Raw genomic sequence first — 19558 nt, forward strand, 5'->3', positions numbered from 1 at the left:
TATTTTACCGGAGAAAAAGGTGTGTGAGAGAGAGAGAGAGAGAGAGATGATGAGGATTTTAGTGTGCAGAAATTGAAGGGTCTCATTATTTTGAAGGAGAGGAACTTCAAAGGAGACATTTTACACAATACATTAGCCTGAGCTCAACTGGAGGTGCGTGCACACACACGCACACACCTTACAAAAACGATCAAATCCCATTTAAATGACTGATTGAACATTTCAGAACCAAAGAAGTTTTCATGTTGTATATGGAGACTATTACTCTCCCCGTTTGGTGTATTAGCTGTACATTTCACTTGCATGGCTCACACAGATTAGTTTGCATAGTAATATACACATTTTTCTTACCCAGTTTTCAGCAGTATAGAAGTTACAGATTAACTGACTTTCGGAAATAAACCCAAACCGTGACACAAACTGTATGGCTGTATCATTGGTGCAGTTAATGTGATGTTATCAGAGGCTTCATCAGTCGGCTGACGTCCTCTTCTTTGATCTTGTTGAGTCTGCTGCAGTTCCAGTGGAGGGGGGTGGTCATTGAGGGATGCAGATTTTCCACCTTTGTGGGCCGACTGTTCAGGGAAGGGGAGGTGTCATCAGGATCCACTCTGGTCAACTGTTTTAACAGAAAAGCATAATGGATGTGTGAGTGCATTTGCGTGTGTGTGTGTGATCTGTTACAGAAATCTTCTGCCATACCTTTAAATGTCTTGCGTGTTTCCTTTTATCAAATCATTAGTTTTTCCTTTCCTTTCCTCATTTTAGCTGTTTTTTTACACTATGCACTATCCTCCATTGAATTGTTTCTCACCAGTAACCAATCTCTAGGCCCTCACATGTAAACTTGCCTGCTTCCCTTGTTCCTCTTTCAGATTGTAGTTGTACTTACCCGTGAGTACTCTGTCAGCATCCCTGTCTGACCAAGTGTGTGTTTTGGCCCCAAGTCACCTTCCCTCATGTGTTTTGCCATGTGCCCGTTGTGTGTGTGTGTGTGTGTGTGTTCTTGGTCTTACCTCTAGACGCCGCCCATGGCCACATTCCCAAGCGGTGCACAGCTGCGGCCAATTGAGCACATCGCTGGCTGTATTTCAACCACGGTCCTGCAGGCCTGGGTTGTCAGTCCATTCCGTCTTCTGCCCCGGTAACCACCACTGCGGCGCTGTGAAGTTCTCTGCCTGATCTTTTGAGTCACTGACTCTCACTGCAGTGTGCGTGTGCGTGTGTGTGTGTGTCTGGTTCCTGTTATTCCGCTTATCTCTGGTGTCGAGCCACAGGACTCACAAAGTGATTGGCGTTTATCATCATCAACCTCTGAGGAGGGGCACGTGATTGGGCTCCTGCAGAGTGGGACAACAATCAGCCATTTGCTATCCGAGTTGGACTTTTCCTCTGCGTTTAGAAGGGTGTTTGACCATAGGCTTCCGGGTAAAGGCGGTCTCCTCACTCTTCTTTCTCCAGCACGGGGGAGGGTGGCCGATAATGCCATCCGCTTCGGCACCCTAGCAGCAAGTCAATGGAACATTACTGAGACAAGAGATAACCTAACACCTTTTGACATCCCCACATACCTAGAGGCATTGATTGTTTGCAAAACCAAGATCAATAATTTACTTTTTCAAAGAAGGATGGAAAGACGCCTTACCAAGAGTGGACCTCCTGGCCTCTGGAGACAGCCTTTATGAATGCTAAGGTCCCCAAACATGATCTTGGCGTAGGTTGCTGGGGAGGATGAAGTGGAGGGCCATGTTCACAACATTATCTACAAACCTGTTGGTTCTCTAGGCAAACTGCATGGGTCGGTGAGGGCTTTTAGCGAGACAGGACTAGCCATTTAAAAGACTGCTGGACTACAGAGGTAAGTTTCCCTGCATCTATCCATTTTCAACCGCTTATCCAAAGTCGGGCCGCGGGGGGGGTCAGCTCCAGCAGGGGACCCCAAACTTCCCTTTATTGGGCCACAACTACCAGCTCTGACTGGGGGATCCCAAGGCGTTCCCAGGCCCGTGTAGAGATATAATCTCTCCACCTAGTCCTGGGGCTTCCCCAGGGCCTCTTCCCAGCTGGTCATGCCTGGAACACCTCCCTAGGGAGGCGCCCAGCACCTCCCACATTACCTCTCGGGGGACCCGGTCATACGCCTTCTCCAGGTCCACAAAACACAGGTAGAGTGGATGAGCATACTTCCAGGCCCCCTCCATGATCCTTGAAAGAGTAATGAGCTGGTCCGTCGTTCCACGCCCAGGACGAAAACCACATTGTTCCTCGCAACGTTGAACAGGCGTGTCAGCCATGACTGTCCCTCCAACACCCATTGCTTTCAGCATCTCCGGACGGATCTCATCAATCCCTGGGGCTTTGATACTGCAGAGTTGTTTGACTACCTCAGTGACCTCCTCCAGGCAAATTGACGATGATTCCTCCTCCATCTCTGCTTCTACCATAGTGGGCATAGAGGGCGTAGTAATTGGATTCAGGAGTTTCTCCAAGTGTTCCTTCCACATCACCACTTGGAGCAGCTGGAAACCAGCTGGAATGGGGAGTCCGGTATCAATTCACAAAGTCATGTCATGTGAGTGAGCGCATGTACGCAGTGCCGGTAGATCCCTTACATTGCATATTCAAGTGAATTTTGTTACTTAACGTTGCATTTAAAAGTGAACCGTTCACCCGCCTCTGTCCTGAATAAATAAAATCTTCGTTGGCCCGCACTGCATGCTGGGATATGCTGGGCCGCAAAGGATAAATCAGATGTGTCCTCCGAATCGGCTCCTGGAGGGACGCACCCCGCTTTTCCCCGCTTCGGAGTCACAACCGAAGTGACCAATGCGGTCGACGAATGCGTACTCAAGGATGCAGCCTAGTGACTTTGAGACACACCCTGTGTCCTCCTGTCGACCGTCTGCACGCCCCCCACCCCCGTTTGCTGGACCATCCGTGTGGCACTCCCTCTATGATTTTTAATGGTCTGGCCACCTTTACATCAAAGTGGGCAGTATCCGGCCCAAACCTAAAATGAGTTTGACACCCCTGGATTAGGGTATCGATTCGTTTTGCGCTCACGGTATGCAACATTGTTGTTCTGTTTGGTTACCGCTACTGCGCGTTACTATTATTATTTAACTGCTCGAGCGAAAGAGGAGCAGGGTGGTTGTGGGATGGGCCAGAACCGGCCGACAGGGGGAGTGGGTGGATCGCCTTGACTTGGATTGAAAAGTTGAATGAAAAGTAAGTTGCGAGCGGAAAAAGTGTGGGCACCTTTGCGTTAGACCTTTCTGACCACAGCGTTCCTCCAGCCAGCAGTGCCCGCTTGAAAATGACGGCCTCCCCCACCAGCGGCCGGACCATCCGCGCACCAATCCCCTCCCCCGGCCGACTGGACCATCGCCTATGATTTTACTGGTCTGGCCCACTTGAGATGAAAGTGGGCAGTATCTGGCCCAAACCTAAAATGAGGTTGACACCCCTGGCTCGTCTGTTCCGGGGAAATTGCAGCAAGAAAACAAATTTAGAACAAAAGTGGCGATCTGGCAGAGAGAAGAAAGTCAGTCAAAGCGTCCCAATGCCAAGATTGCAATCACTGCTGCCAGTTTCGCAAATAAAGATTACTTATTACATCTCTTTGAAACCCCAACAGAACCCCCTGGTAACCAAGTACAGACGCAATCACAATGGCTTTTTTTGTATGAATTTTAATAGACATCTGCATTATTTGTACTGAAATCACATGAGGGAATGATACAGGCATAATAACCAAGGATTAGGGGATATTTGCTGATTCTCCAAAACATTGTTTTCAAGGTGGATTTGGGATATACTACATATAAGTTCTAAAGTGGAAATTGTTTGATGGGTTATATTTAAGTGCCAATATGTCTTACCATCCCTTGGATTTTTCTTTCATGTATCCACCTATATCCATTTTCTGACCCATTTTCCCTTCAGGGATCATCTTACTTTCATCTTGGAAAAAGGATTTGCAGAAACAGCAGACTACACTGTTACTCCTAAAGTGGTCACAGCTTCTCTGTTATGGCTCGGCCCATCAGAATGTGGAGGTCGGTATAGCACAGATTTAAGACATGTAGCCAGATTATTGTTGTACGCAAGTATATGTTTTAAAATGCTGGACAATGAATTCTAAATAGATCATTATTCCCTTTGTTTTCTTTGAATGAAACATTACCCAAGAGCTCACTTCCAGGTGTCATAAAATGCATGAAAAAGAAGAAGCAATATTGTAATGACAATGCATTAGTATCTCATGCGATGAATGAAAAGTTAATTCAAACCTAAAGCAAGTCCTGCTGACCCTTTAATCTAATTTACTTGTTCTATGTGTTTGTAGACACGGAGAGGGGATTTGTGAGGTTTACATACGAAGTAATGACTCACAGAAGTTGAAATAGATATTTTTTATACGGATGCTACATTTGTATTACAAAATGTTTTAACCATAAAACATAATTCCTGAATGAGCGATTACCAACAATTGAGAAGGTTTTGTAACTATCTATGGTTTAAGAGCTCACAAGACCCATTCACAATACAATGCATTTAACGTATTTTTCATTCAAATAGAAGCTATATACAGAATTGAAGTAGGAATACTCTGAGGGCTGTCAAGTAGATGTGATATTGAGCAGAAGGACTTGTAGGAATGTAGATCTGTAAGAAGGATGGACCCGTCTGACTCCTTCCTTCATGAATATTCAATCAACTGAGAGTGTCAGGGTTTGGGAAGGGACCAAAAAGCAGACCGAAACTCAGAATGTGACAAAAACAGGTATTTATTCAGAAATAAGGTGAGTAGTGAGGAGGCCAGCTGGTCGGGACCGGGGGTAATCAAATGTGACTTAAGGATCCGGCGGGGACTGGATGTTAGGTCCTCCTCTATCTGTTCGTTGATTGTGATCAGGAGCAGGTGTGTTGGCCCGAGCCACTGTGACTCCTCCCACCTGCAGGACGAAGAGGGGTTTGTGACAGTATCTCCCCCCCGACGACAGCCCCCTGGCGGACCACCCGGAGCGATTTTTGAACTCTTATCATACAACTTCATCATCCGCACTTCTTTCTACAGTAGCCCCAGCTAATGTTCCAAGGCTCATTTATTGTCGTTGTACAATAAAGGTTGGTGCAACAAAATGATAAGTCAAAGTTAACACACAAGAGTGGAGAATGGATTCAGTAGTTTTCCAACTAGACAAAATAAGCCTCTAAAGTCTGGTGGTTTATTAGCTGATAACTTCTTTGTCTCTTGGCAGGCAGCAGCAGGGTGAACAGGCTGTGGCTGTGGTTAGTTTTGTCTTTTAATAACCCTTGGGCTCATTGCAGGCTGTGGCTCAGATATTTGATTTCCTTTTGATCTTAAAACTGTTATCTTGCGCCACCTCAGCTCCATTGACATAGGCAGGTGTGGAGGAAGGTGTCACCTCCTTTTTTTTTTTAATCAATGAGATGCTTCTGTTTTTATCTGTTCAATGGTGGGTTGTTCTTAAAGCAGATTGTTGACTACTCTCTTAGTTACATGAATAACTAAACAGACGTAATACAGTTACAGGTAAAATAGAATTCTCAGTCCAAGTCTAAAGCGACTTAGAAGATTCAAACTGTTCTGTTCTCTGTCCTTCGAAAACTCCCGGGATGTGTCCTTTGTGTGCAACTGAGTTTAATTGGCTGCATATTCCAACATTCTAATACATTCAATGAATAAACCTTTAGTTTAAAGCTTCATTCTGTAAACATAACATAGCATGCATATTCTTGATATCACCTAATAGCTAATAAATTTTAGTATTTACACATCTTAAATCATAACCATTGTGTTTAACAATTGTGTTGCCTCGCAGGGCAGTACATCCTTCGTTCATACAGCCCAACAGAAGGGAAAACTTCCAAAAAAGCCTCTTTGCGGAAAATATTTGGGAAAAATCCATCAAGGAAGGTATAAGACCCTTCCCATAGGCTTTAACTTTACATTGTGGCAGGATGTAATGTGTACAATAATGAAATTACTTAAATGACTATAAATTGTGTTGGATTAATAACTGCAATATGAATCAAACATACTAAGGTAATAACTAAGATCTTATAAACTACTACTACTACTCACACAAACTACAAAACAAAATTCATGATTGGTGAAATATTACATCTCTTTATTGGTTGTTAGCATCCAATGCTGACAGGTAATTACCTGGCCAATCACAGTGCAGATCACCAAATAAGGTCAGAATGACAGTTAACCTCTGAAATGTCAGCCTCGGATGTATGTTTGTATTTGCATGTATATGTATAGGTAACACTGTGTGTTTGTGTGTGTGTGAGAGAGGCTGGTATGTTTGAAAAAGTTCTTTTCCCCTCTCATTTAGAAAAGGTCATTCTCGGCGTGATTGTTTCAAAGTTCAGTTACCTTCAGTCTGCTGGCCGACATTACTAAGGAAAGCGTGGTCTATTAGGTCTGCAAGGAAATAGAAAATAAACTAGTAGTTCAGTTTTCAGACATGACTCAGGTACAAAGAGAGAACAAAGCAGGTATTTTAGCAATGAGGATGTGCACCTGTGTTGTCAATTGTCTCACTGTTGTCAGGCAGGAAGGAGGAGGACTCGGACGCAGAGGGTTCAGCTGATATTGCTTTTTATTAATAACAAGAAAAAACTGAAAATCTCTCTTAACGAGGAAACAAAGGTCGCGATCAAAGTTCAAAAGGAAAAAACTCAAAATCTCTCTTAATGAGGAAAAAAGGTTGAGATCAAAATTCAAAAGGCAAAAACTCAAAATCTCTCTTAAACGAGGAAATGTAACAGGGATCAAAAGGACGTGACAAACGTTATCGGACTTGACTTGACTCGTGACGTGAGGGCTGGTGTGCAGGGCAAAACAACAAGACACACTGGCACAGGACAAGGGGCGACGCAGACTATAAGTACCCATGAGGGAGTTGTGGGAACAGGTGGACACAATCAGGAATCAGGGGAGACAATCAGACTGGTGACACATGAGGAAGGGCAAGGGACCTGAAACGAGAGGGAGTTAGTTTCCAAAATAAAACAGGAAGTCAAAAAACAACTGGAGACAGGACAAAAACGCAACTTGACATACAGGTGTGACATTACCCCCCCCTCAAGGCCGAATACCAGGCGGCCTTGGAATGTCCGGGTGTGCTCTATAAAAATCTCGAATGAGATCCGGGTCCACTATGAAGCTAGACGAGACCCATTGTCGTTCCTCTGGGCCGTAGCCCTCCCAGTCCACGAGGAACTGCCTGCCCCGTCCCCGCTTACGTACCGCCAGCAGTTTCCTCACCGTGTAGACCGGCCCCCCCTCGACCATTCGAGGGGGTGGGGGTGGCTTGGGGTTTGGCACCATTGCGCTCTCCTTCGCTGGTTTGATTTTGCTGACATGAAAAGTTGGGTGTACCCTCAGGGACCGGGGCAGACGGAGGCGCACAGCTGCTGGATTGATAATCCTCGAGATGGGGAAGGGGCCAGCTTTCGTGATTCGACCTGCAAGGGGTAGGTCCTTGGCTGAGAGCCATACTCGCTGGCCGGGCTGGTACACTGGGGCCGGTCTCCTCCTGCGGTCCGCTGCTTTCTTCACTCTGTCCCCTTGTCTGATCAGTGTCTGGCGTGCCGCTGCCCAGATGCGGCGGCAGCGGCGGACCAAGGCCTGGGCGGAGGGCACAGACACCTCTGGTTCGGACTCGGAAAACACAGGGGGTTGGTAACCAAAAACGCAATGGAAGGGAGACATGCCAGTGGCGGAGGTGGGAAGGGAGTTATGGGCGTACTCTACCCACGTCAGGTGTTCGCTCCATGACGCAGGGCTCTGGGCCACCAGGCACCGGAGGCTGGTTTCCAGTTGTTGATTGAGGCGCTCCGTCTGTCCGTTGGCCTCGGGATGGTACCCCGATGTGAGGCTAGCTGTGGCTCCGATGAGCTTACAGAACTCCTGCCAGAACCGCGAGACAAACTGGGGCCCCCTATCGGACACAATGTCTCTGGGGAACCCGTGGATCCTAAACACGTTGTTCATCATGCAGATAGCGGTCTCTTTAGCGGTGGGCAGCTTGGGTAGGGCTAGGAAGTGTGCCATCTTTGAAAATCTATCCACCACGGTCAACACCGTGGTGTTCCCCTTGGAGGTCGGTAGCCCCGTGACAAAATCCATCGAGATCTCTGCCCACGGCCGGGACGGGATGGGCAGCGGCTGTAGCAAGCCTGCGCGGGCTCTGGAGGAGTTCTTGTTCCTGGCGCAGACGGAGCATGCCTCAACGTACTCCCTGACCTCCGGCTCCATGGACGGCCACCAGAACCTCTGCGTGATGGCGAACATGGTCCGACGTACGCCCGGATGGCAGGTGAGCAAAGACGAGTGAGCCCAGTGGATCACCTGTGGGCGCAGATTAATAGGGACAAACAGACGATTATCTGGGCACCCACGAGGTGGGGGGGTCTCACCGTTGGCCTGCTTCACCTTGGTCTCTATAGGCCAGGTAACCGCTCCAACCACACAGTGTAGTGGGAGGATGGGCTCAGGTTCCCTGGCCACGGGCTCCGGGCTGAAAAGACGGGATAAGGCGTCAGGCTTGGTATTTCTTGATCCCGGTCTGTAGGAAAGGGAAAAATCAAAACGGTTAAAAAACAAGGACCAGCGGGCTTGACGGGAATTCAAACGCTTGGCCTTCTTGATGTACTGCAGGTTCTTGTGGTCTGTCCAAACCAAAAAAGGGTGCTGTGCCCCCTCGAGCCAGTGCCGCCACTCCTCCAGCGCCGCCTTCACTGCCAGCAGCTCACGATCTCCCACGTCGTAGTTCCGCTCCGCTGCAGTCAGTCGTCGCGACAGGAAGGCACAAGGATGAAGCTTGTTGTCAGACTCTGCTCGCTGGGAGAGAATGGCCCCGATCCCATTATTGGAGGCGTCCACCTCCACCACAAACTGGCGAGCCGGATCAGGGAGCGTGAGGATGGGTGCTGTAGTGAAGCGCCGCTTAAGCTCCTGGAAGGCTGCGTCTGCCTCGGCGGACCAGTGAAACGCCACCTGCGGGGAGGTAAGAGCATGGAGCGGGGCTGCTGTCGCGCTGAAGCCTCTGATAAACCGCCTGTAAAAGTTAGCAAAACCGAGAAATTGCTGTACCTTCTTGCGGCTATCAGGAGTTGGCCACTCTACTACCGCGCTTACTTTAGCCGGATCCATCTGAACCCTCCCAGGGGCTACGATAAAGCCCAGGAAGGCGACAGTATCGGCATGAAATTCACTCTTTTCCGCCTTCACATATAACCCGTTGTCTAAGAGACGTTGCAGGACGAGTTCAACATGGTTCCTATGGGTGTTTAGGTCGGGGGAATAAATCAGAATGTCATCTAAATACACATACACAAACTGGTCTAAAAAGTCTCTTAACACATTGTTTATCATCGCTTGAAAAACTGCTGGGGCGTTTGTGAGACCAAAGGGCATGACCAGGTATTCATAATGTCCAGACGGCGTGTTGAATGCCGTTTTCCACTCATCCCCTTCCCTAATGCGAACCAGGTGATAGGCGTTGCGTAAGTCCAGTTTGGTAAAAATCTGCGCCTGTTGAAGCTGGTCGAATACTGAGGTCATGAGAGGTAGAGGGTATCTGTTCTTAACGGTTATGTCGTTAAGCGGGCTGTAGTCAATGCAGGGGCGAAGGGTTCCATCCTTCTTTCCCACAAAGAAAAAACCTGCCCCTGCTGGGGACGAGGAAGGTCGGATCAACCCCGCCCTCAGGGAGGATTCGATGTAGTCCTTCATGGCCTGCCTCTCGGGCCCGGAAACAAAGTAAAGACGGCCCTTCGGGATGGTGGAGCCGGGCAGAAGGTCAATGGCGCAGTCGAACGGGCGATGAGGTGGTAGAGCTGTGGCCTTGCTCTTACTAAAAACCTCAGCGAGGTGGTGGTAGCAGCTTGGAACTTGAGTCAGATTGGTGATCTCCGAGTCTGTGACAGGGTGAGTGACGACACGGTTTAGCGTGGGGTTCTTCCCTTGGGGGCATGATTCCCGACATTGGGTCCTACAACCCTCCCCCCATACCATAATGTCCCCGGTGCGCCAGTTTATGTGTGGGTTGTGATGAATTAACCATGGGAACCCGAGGATGAGATGGTGCAGAGGTGAGTGTATTAAATACAGCTGTATGCGCTCCCAGTGATTGGTGATGCGAAGCTCCACCGGTTCTGTAACATGGGTTATAGTGAACAATGCACTTCCATTAAGTGCGCTCGCTTTAACCGGTTTACTCAATGGGTCAACCCGAAGCCCCAGTCTTTGTGCTAACCCCCAGTCGATTAGGCTCTCATCTGCCCCTGAGTCAATCAATACCCCCAGCTCTAGGTTCTTATCCCGGTGCTTAATCCTCACTGTGGTCAATCGGCGTGGAGTAGGAGTTACTTCGGCGACTTGACTCACCGACTGGTTGGCCTTTACTGGACAGGCGGTGATGAGGTGGCCACGCTCGCCGCAGTAAAAGCATCTGCCCTCCTGGTAGCGTCGCTGTCGTTCCTCTTGAGAGAGCCGGGCCCTCCCCATCTGCATGGGCTCCTCCTCGCCTCCGGCACGGGTTCTTGAGAGTCGCTCAGGGGAGGTTTGACGCGATGCGGCGCCCCAGAGCGTCGGGGAAGAGCCAGGTGCAGCGGGTGTCCCTCTGGGCCCACGCTGCCGCCTCCGTTCCTGTAGGCGGTTGTCGGTGCGGATGGCGAGGGCGATGAGGGAATCGAGGTCCAGAGGCAGGTCCAATGGGACCAAGAGGTCCTGGATCTGGTCGGAGAGCCCTCTCAGAAAAACATCGTAGAGGGACGTGGTGTTCCACCCACTCTCCATCGCCAGGGTGCGAAAACGTATGGCGTATTCACAAACGGACTGTCCACCTTGCTTTATCTGACTGAGCTCACGAGCCCTTTCTCGGTCTGTTGCCACAGGGTCAAAAACAAGTCTGAGAGCGTCGGCAAACTTCTTTGGTGATGAGCAAACTGCCGAACTCCTAGCCCACTCAGCGGTGGCCCATGCCTTGGCCCTTCCCGTGAGATGGGACATCATGAAGGCAACCTTGGACCGTTCTGTGGGAAAGTGCATCGGAGAGTGCTCGAAGTGCATTTCACATTCAATGATGAAGGACCTACTTTGTCCGATGGTTCCGGAGTATCGTTCCGGAGGTGCCAGCCTCGTGCACGCATCTGCTGGTGTGGCTACGGGAGGGGGCTCAGACGGCGTGGGGGGTTGTTCGGGAGAAGCCGCGGGGTTCCTGGAGAGCAAGGTGAGAATTTGTTCTACCTGACTGTTTAGGAGTCCCACCTGCGTGGTCATGGCAGTCTTAAACCGCTCCTGGCTTTGAGCAAGTCCCCGAACCCCTCGATCGAGGTCAGCAACAAGGTCTTCATGCTGCGCCAGTCTTGATGCTTGAGCGCGCAGCGCCTCCGTCAGCTGGTCCTTCTCTGCCGAGTCCATTCTGGCCAGTGTGTACTGTCAGGCAGGAAGGAGGAGGACTCGGACGCAGAGGGTTCAGCTGATATTGCTTTTTATTAATAACAAGAAAAAACTGAAAATCTCTCTTAACGAGGAAACAAAGGTCGCGATCAAAGTTCAAAAGGAAAAAACTCAAAATCTCTCTTAATGAGGAAAAAAGGTTGAGATCAAAATTCAAAAGGCAAAAACTCAAAATCTCTCTTAAACGAGGAAATGTAACAGGGATCAAAAGGACGTGACAAACGTTATCGGACTTGACTTGACTCGTGACGTGAGGGCTGGTGTGCAGGGCAAAACAACAAGACACACTGGCACAGGACAAGGGGCGACGCAGACTATAAGTACCCATGAGGGAGTTGTGGGAACAGGTGGACACAATCAGGAATCAGGGGAGACAATCAGACTGGTGACACATGAGGAAGGGCAAGGGACCTGAAACGAGAGGGAGTTAGTTTCCAAAATAAAACAGGAAGTCAAAAAACAACTGGAGACAGGACAAAAACGCAACTTGACATACAGGTGTGACAACTGTCCAATGTGATGCACCAATTGCCATGGCAAATTTCTTTTATACCTAACATATTTTGGCAATAATTGTTCCTGATTCCTGATCTGTTTGGATGTGTTGTATTTAAACTGGTCTATACTATTGTGCTCCCACCATGGCGTGTAATAAATAGGCTGAGTTTCGGCTTCCAGTGCTGCTATAGACAAATTCCACCTCAGAAGTTGGTCCTCACAACTACGTCGGATTTCTCTATTTTTGTGAAACTCAGCCCTGATATTCGATTAGTCCAGCCATACACATCACAGGGGTCCCTGTGCTGAGATGGTGATTTCTCCTCCAAATTCTTTCTCTACGGTTTCGGTCCGTCAAACAATACGATTACGGATTAAAGCTCTCCAGCTTTCAGTTGTTAGGCCTCTGTAACCCAACAGTTCATGGACCGACTCTCATCAGTGAAAGGAAAGACTACAGTATCTCATAATGCACGCAAATTGACCACAAATGGTCCCTTGAGAGTCCTGCGGCGAGCTGCGTTTGGCGTGAATGCCCCATTACTGCTAGAAAAACTGTATTCTACACCAGTGTGAAATTATTCAACAAGACATTTATTAAATGCTTGCAAGCATGGATCAGAGTTGAAACACATACATGTCATAATTCAACCCTACTCAGATAATTCCTCCTTTGGCTTTGAATTGTATAGTCTTGGGTGTCACAATCTGCGCCCCCCCTTCCCCACCCCTCCCTCCTCCTGGGACGGGATGCCAAATTAGCTCCCACAGGTCACTTCCACATCACAGAAAGAAAGAGATAGCCTTGTCATTTGTGATTGGAGGAGATGGGAGAGAACACTTTGTAACACCCAATACGCTTTACAACATGAGTTCCTGGAATTCTGTCCTGATCCGGAATTAATTGAATTATCAAAACTGATCTGTTTTACACAGGAAACCATTTCCCAGTAAACGAGGTCACAGACCTTCTGCCGACTCACTCTGAATATTGTTTGAATTTTCCCAACAGTAATAACGATGCACAGCTATGATTGTATTAAATGTAATGTAATCAATAAAAATGCATGCATGTAATGCTTAATACCTCATTGCATCACCATAGTCTTTGGAAAAACTCTAATCACATTGAACGCACCAGAACTCCCATCATTAAGAAGAGCCTGTTACACCAATAGGATAAAGTGTTAGTCTATACATACCTGTATGTCCCCTCGGATTAAGATTTGCGCTGCGTTGTCAGAGGACAACGACAGGGCTCTCAACCTTTCAAGAAACCTTGGAGTAACATTTCGTCGGGGGTGGACGCTGCGGCCGACAGGGGGGGGGTTTCGACGCTACGGCTGACTTGGTGCGTGGCGCGGACGAATACTCCTTTTTAGCGTGACAAATTGGATGTGTGGCGGGAGTGCGTGACTACGCTGCGATCTGTGGATTGGTGAAGCCGGCGGATCCTTGTATTCGAGTATTAGCTTATTCTTTATTATTTTTTGATAACTTTTTGATCTAAGATATCCTTTGTCTGTCCGGAGTTTCTTCATTTTTGAACACAACAATGTTAATATATTGTTTAATGCACGATTGTGTATGTTTACAAGCTGCCAAGTTCCTCTCAATACTGCATGAACATTTCTGTATTGTAATGTGCTGTCACGAATATTTCTGTCTAAAACTTCTAAAAAGTATCAGGTGGACCTGATGAAGGGCTGAAAAGAACTGTTAACTTTCATCAATCAAGTCTTCTTCCAGAAAATTGTTTGAGGGTTCTCAAAGGGTTTTTGAGAAGCAAAAGATTCTGGGTAAGATCTACAGTGCATCCAGAAAGTATTCACAGCGCTTCACTTATTCCACATTTTGTTACGTTACAGCCTTATTCCAAAATGGATTAAATTCATTATTTTCCTCAACATTCTACACACAACAACTCATAATGACAAAGCGAAAACTGTTTTTTGCAAATTTTTGCATTGAGGGAAGAAGATGAATGCAGCAATGCACAGAGACATCTTCGATGAAAACATGCTCCAAAGCGCTCTGGACCTCAGACCTCGACGGTTCATCTTCCAACAGGACAACAACCCGAAGCACACAGCCAAGATAACAAAGGAGTGGCTTCTGACTTGAACCCGATCGTGGAATCATACCCAAGAAGACTCGAGGCTGTAATTGCTGCCAAAGGTGCTTCAACAAAGTATTGAGCAAAGGCTGTGAATACTTATGTACATGTTATGTTTTCGTTCTTTATTTTTAACAGATGTGCAAAAATGTGCAAAAAACTGTTTTCACTTTGTCATTATGGGTTGTTGTGTGTAGAATGTTGAGGAAAATAATGAATTTAATCCATTTTGGAATAAGGCTGTAACAAAACAAAATGTGGAAAAAGTAAAGCGCTGTGAATACTTTCTGGATGCACTGTAAGTTCTTCAGGAAAAACCCTTTTAGGTCCAGAGCACTGTGACCTACAAAGGAAAGACTCACCCACTCACAGCATACGTCGTTTGGGGTCGTACTGTAAACAACCTTCTCAGCAGGCCGTTGTCTGTGGAAATCAATCTGGTGAAGAGGATCAATGAAACGGTGTGTGACAGAGGACATCCACAGGCATATGGCGAGCATGGGACATTAAAAACAGAACCTGTGAGAATACTGCTGAAGGACAATGCCCAGCCGTATGCTGTGCACACAGCACGACGCGTACCCCTCCCTATGCTGCAAAAGGTGAAGGAGGAGCTCCAGAGGATGGAAAAGAATGGCATCATCGAGCGGGTGACAGAGCCTAGAGACTGGTGTGCGAATATCACAAATGAAATGAAATCAGTATATGAAATCAGGATGGTGACGATGGCCGACGCGGAACTGCAGTCAGTTGTTAGGCTCATAAAGGATGGATGGCCTGAACACATTAGCAACGTCCCCATGGTCGCGAGAGAGCACGTCCAGGTAAAATCAGAGCTGTCGGAACACAAAGGCCTTGTCCTCAGAGGTAACAGGATTGTGGTGCCTAGGGCGCTGAGAGGTGAGATCCTCCAGAACAGCGGTTCCCAAACTCAATGTACGTTTTGCATACCATTTTCTCCGGAGCTCATGTGCCGTGTTTTGCGGACAATAAGGCGCATAAGATACTGCAGTCTATCAGCGCAAATCACTGTCAAAATTCAAGAGCGCAAATCAGGTTGATGCGCGCGCGTAAATCAAACATCCGCCAGCAAAAGTCCGTCTCGCGCGAGCAAAAGTCCGTCTCGAGCGAGCAAAAATTTGTCTTGAGCGAGCAAAAGTTCGTCTCTGCGAGGTATTTGCTCGCTTGCGAGACGTGAACTTCGTTGGTCGCGAGGAGAATCTCTGCTCGCGCTCGAAGGAGTTTTCTACGCGCTCGCTGTTGTTCTTTCAGACAGTAAGGGGGCGGAGCCAGTCACATGGTCTCTACACCTGATTGGTTACAAACCCCGTCTTTGAAATGGCTGGAGTGATGTATTCACACAACTATATAAGCCCATTTCCGCACTGAAGAAAGGAGATAGAAAGTCCAAATTATGAGATGAAACGTTGTCAAAACACAAATGACACCTTTTATGTAACCGTAGTGGACCGTAGATGACAACCAGCTACAACCATCATTTACCATCATTACCGGCACATTAAGACCAATGCGTCCAGCTCGCAGACCGGCTGGTGATTTTCCGCCGTAGCAGTCAAACGTTTGGCGTCGGGGCGGGTGGATGGGGGGGTGTGGGGAGGTGGAGACGGTGCTTTCAGGGTCCGATCGATGCTGCAAGGTGCGTCCGCTCCCGCCGCCATCCACGACCGGCTGCTCTCCAGCCATGCCGCCTGCCAAGGGCTTCTTTTAGAATAACTTATTTTCCCCGTTAAAATGGTTCAGCTACTGTAAAGAAAAGGGCGCCGTCTCTTTAATCTCATTAAGTGCTCGGCAAGAACGACAGCTTTGTTTCTCCAACGCGCCCTGAAACAAGCTCCATATCTCACGCGCTTGAGCGCCGCTCAGCATCTCGCCGCCGTAGACCGAGCTTTGGCATGTTTGGCAGAGCGCCTTGAGCGCCGTGTACAACCAGTATAGATCAACCGATTAACCAATCTGTTCGTTTAAATTGTTTGTGCTTCATCAATTAATGTTTCACATAACTAATTTGCCGCATCATACATATTTTTATATTAATTTCAAACTTTTCAAAATTGAAAATTAAAAACTTTTTATTTATTTATTGTAAATGACCTCTCGCGGCCCACCTGCAGTACCTTCGCGGCCCACACTTCCACATTGTGGAGGTCAGGGAATCGCTGCTCCAGAGGATCCACGAAGGTGACCAGGGTCTAGTCAAGTGTAGAGAGAGAGCGTGCTCTTCTGTGTGGTGGCCCGGACTCTCCACGGAGATAAATTAACTTGTCACGTCCTGTCAGGTGTGCTGTGAACTAAAAAGGACACAAATCCTGGACACATGGAAGAGGATAGCAATGGACTTCTGTGAGTACAATTACCATAACTACCTAATAATCTCAGATAACTACTCCAGGTTTCTAGAGATACTACAGCTTCCCTCGACAACAAGTGCACAAGTTATTTTGAGACTGAAAGGAGTATTTGCCAGGTTCAAGGAGTGTGCAAGACAACTCGATTTCAAGTACTGCACATCCAGCCCACACCACCTACAGGGAAATGGGCACGCAGAGAGAAAGAAAATTCTCAAGCAAGCGGACCCTGCTTGTCCCTCTCGGACAGCTTCCGGCTGATTCACAACACAGGGCGGTCCACCACCCTGTCCCACGAGTCTGTCTGTAAAGTAAAAGGAAGAGAAAAGTTAGGGGTGTGGAGCAGTGGTTCCCCACAGAGAGTCTGTTTTACCGTCTCAAACACCACCCGGCACTGCTTCGACCACTGCACGGGATCTGACGCACCTTTCCTGGTTAGGTCGGTCAAGGCTGCTGGTGAGGTCCACAAAGCTGGGGATGAACCGCCTGTAATACCCTGACAGACCCTAAAACCACCTCACCTCTTTTTTCGTCTTAGGCCACAATACCCGCCATCCTGTTCACCTGACGGCACACCTGCCCGCCCCCAAGTGGTATCCCAGGTAACGTACGGCAGCATATGCAGCATGCGGACGAGGTGCGTCAGGCGGGAGCTAACCGCAACCTTTACATTATGCTTTTTCCCCAGATGCCCCTCCCCAAGTTGCTCCAGCACCACCTTTGACAGCACTCCTTGCACCCCTTTGGCACTGTCCGGCAGTAGCCATTTGGTCGCGGCGTCATTGAGCCGCTGTGTGTATGCGAACGGTCTGTCCTCTGGACCTAATCTGGCCTCCTGAAATCTCCGGCGGGGGTCGTCCGGCAACAACCCCAGCCTGTCCACAACGGCCTTCCCCACATTGGTGCCGGTGGCAGCCCCACGGCTGCAGTCTGCGCCTCCCAGGTCAGGAGAGACAAAAGCCGGACCGGCCACTCCGCCACCGGCAAGCCGCACGCCTTCGCTATTGCCTCGAAGGCATCAGAAAACGACTGGATGTCGTCCTCTGACTTTTGCTCGCTCTAGACAGCCTTTTGCTTGTGAATGTTTGATTTCTGCGTGCATCGACGCTCTCGGATATTGACATTGATTTGCCTTCATACCACTGCTTCTGACAACTCAATGCACTCAGGATCATCAAAATGAGTTGCACTGTTCAAGGCAGTGTCTTAACTACCTGTATTTAATATTAGGGGATCAATAAGGTACTTTATTTTCTGCGTCCAAGTAAACAATCTGTGATAGTACAATAATAAATTATTGTTTGCTGCATATAAATGCCCCCATTATTGTTGAGTTTTTATTTAATTGCAACTGTTGTCCATAGAGAATGGAGTTAGAGAGTACTGCATGCTGGTGTGCACCGCTGACCTACATCATACTCCAATCTGTGTAAGCAAACTGACTACTCCATGAAAAGGGAGGGGCAAATAAAAATACTGCTGGATCTGCAATAGGTCTTTCAGAATCACAGCCATCACCATTAATCATGCAATCACAAAAACACACTAGACAACATAATGGACTTATTCGTGGGAAAATGGGAACTCTTTTCAGCCAGTACAAAATGATAGAAAAATTGCCCCTTCTTGTTAATACAAAGCAGCAAGTTCATGATTATTTTCCAAACTCTCTTGTCACTTAAGTGGGCCCTTTATTTTTCTGTTATTGCTGTATGGTACTTTAGGGAAATGTGCACTCACATAGAAGCTTTTCAAACACCGTTTACCGTGTGGTATGGTCACTTTCATTTCAGCCCAATGCTCTGAACCAAAAAGAACATAGACAGAAAGGTAGTCCGTCAGCAAGTCTGCTCAAAAAGATTAAAGGAACAATATTTCATCTGCGTATAGCATGAATTCAATTGCACTGCTCTTATAATGATCTGGTCAGGTAAGTATGATAGAAGGTTGCTAATCAGTTTCAGCTGCATTGGTGTTGATGAACAGGGGCAACAATGAGACACCCCCCAAAACAGGACTGGTTGTTAATGTGGAGGTCAGTTCAAGTTTCTCCTTCTTAATCTCTGACTGGTTTTCCGCTATTGGCTTTAGCTAGTTATTATCACTTGCGGCGATTTCTTTTATCCAAAGCAACTTACAATAAGTGCATTTAACCATAGGGATACAAACTCAGAAGAACAAGAAACAAGAAAGTGCAATTTCCTGAAATAAGCCAATTTACAATTTGCGTGGCGTTACAAGTACAATTTAAGTGCTGCAATTTGTTCGTCTTTTAGTCGAGGTAGAGTCTGAAGAGGTGTGTCTGAAGGTGTGAAGGCTCTCTGCGGTCTTGATGTCTTCAGAGAGCTCGTTCCACCATTTCAGAGCAAGGACAGCAAAGAGTTGTGATCTAGTCGAGTGTTTTGCTCTCAGTGAGGGAGGAACAAGCACTTTTGCAGATGCAGAGCGGAGAGTGCGGGTCGGGATGTCAATGATCCCGAAGCATCAGAAACAGACTTTATGAGGGCCCGAGGATCTGTTGTGTCCCCTGTGCTCACTGCCCAGCACCCTGGAGCTTGATGGCCATTCTCTAATAGAACAACAGCCACAGAATTTACATGTAATATTCACACTTTTCCCAGATGAGAGCAGGTTCACCCTGAGCACCTATGATAGATATGAAAGGGTCTGGAGAGTGGAGAAAGGAGAACGCTATGCTTCCTGCAACATGGTTCAGCATGACCAGTTTGGTGGTGGGTCAGTAATGGTCTGGGGAGGCGTATCCATGAAGGGACGCACAGACCTCTACAGGCGAGAGAACGGCTGCCTGACTGCCATTAGGTATCGGGAGGAAATCTTTCAACCCTTGGTCAGTTCTGGGAAGACATCTCACAGGGCACCATCCACCCTCTCATAAGCAGCATGCCATAACGTTGTTGAGCATACTTCAAGCACGTAGCACACTAGTTATTGAGAAGCATTTTGAGTTGGAGAAATTTAATTTTGGCAAAGTGGACTTGCCTGCCACATTACTTTGATTTCCGTGGTATCTATTAAATGAAGCCTGCTGTAGGCTGAAACTTTTATTTCTAT

At 47.7% G+C, this 19558-nt stretch overlaps 1 long non-coding RNA gene across 1 annotated transcript; it reads left to right on the top strand.

The window, feature by feature from the left end:
• Positions 1-6585: 6585 nt before the first annotated feature.
• Positions 6586-12013, top strand: LOC144405584 (uncharacterized). Its single transcript, XR_013467248.1, has 2 exons — positions 6586-6745; positions 11589-12013. It is a non-coding gene; the product is annotated as an uncharacterized LOC144405584 (long non-coding RNA).
• The last annotated feature ends 7545 nt before the right edge of the window (positions 12014-19558 follow it).

This window comes from Gasterosteus aculeatus, chromosome 3 (genome assembly GCF_964276395.1).
Source record: "Gasterosteus aculeatus chromosome 3, fGasAcu3.hap1.1, whole genome shotgun sequence".
Lineage (NCBI taxonomy): Eukaryota > Metazoa > Chordata > Actinopteri > Perciformes > Gasterosteidae > Gasterosteus > Gasterosteus aculeatus.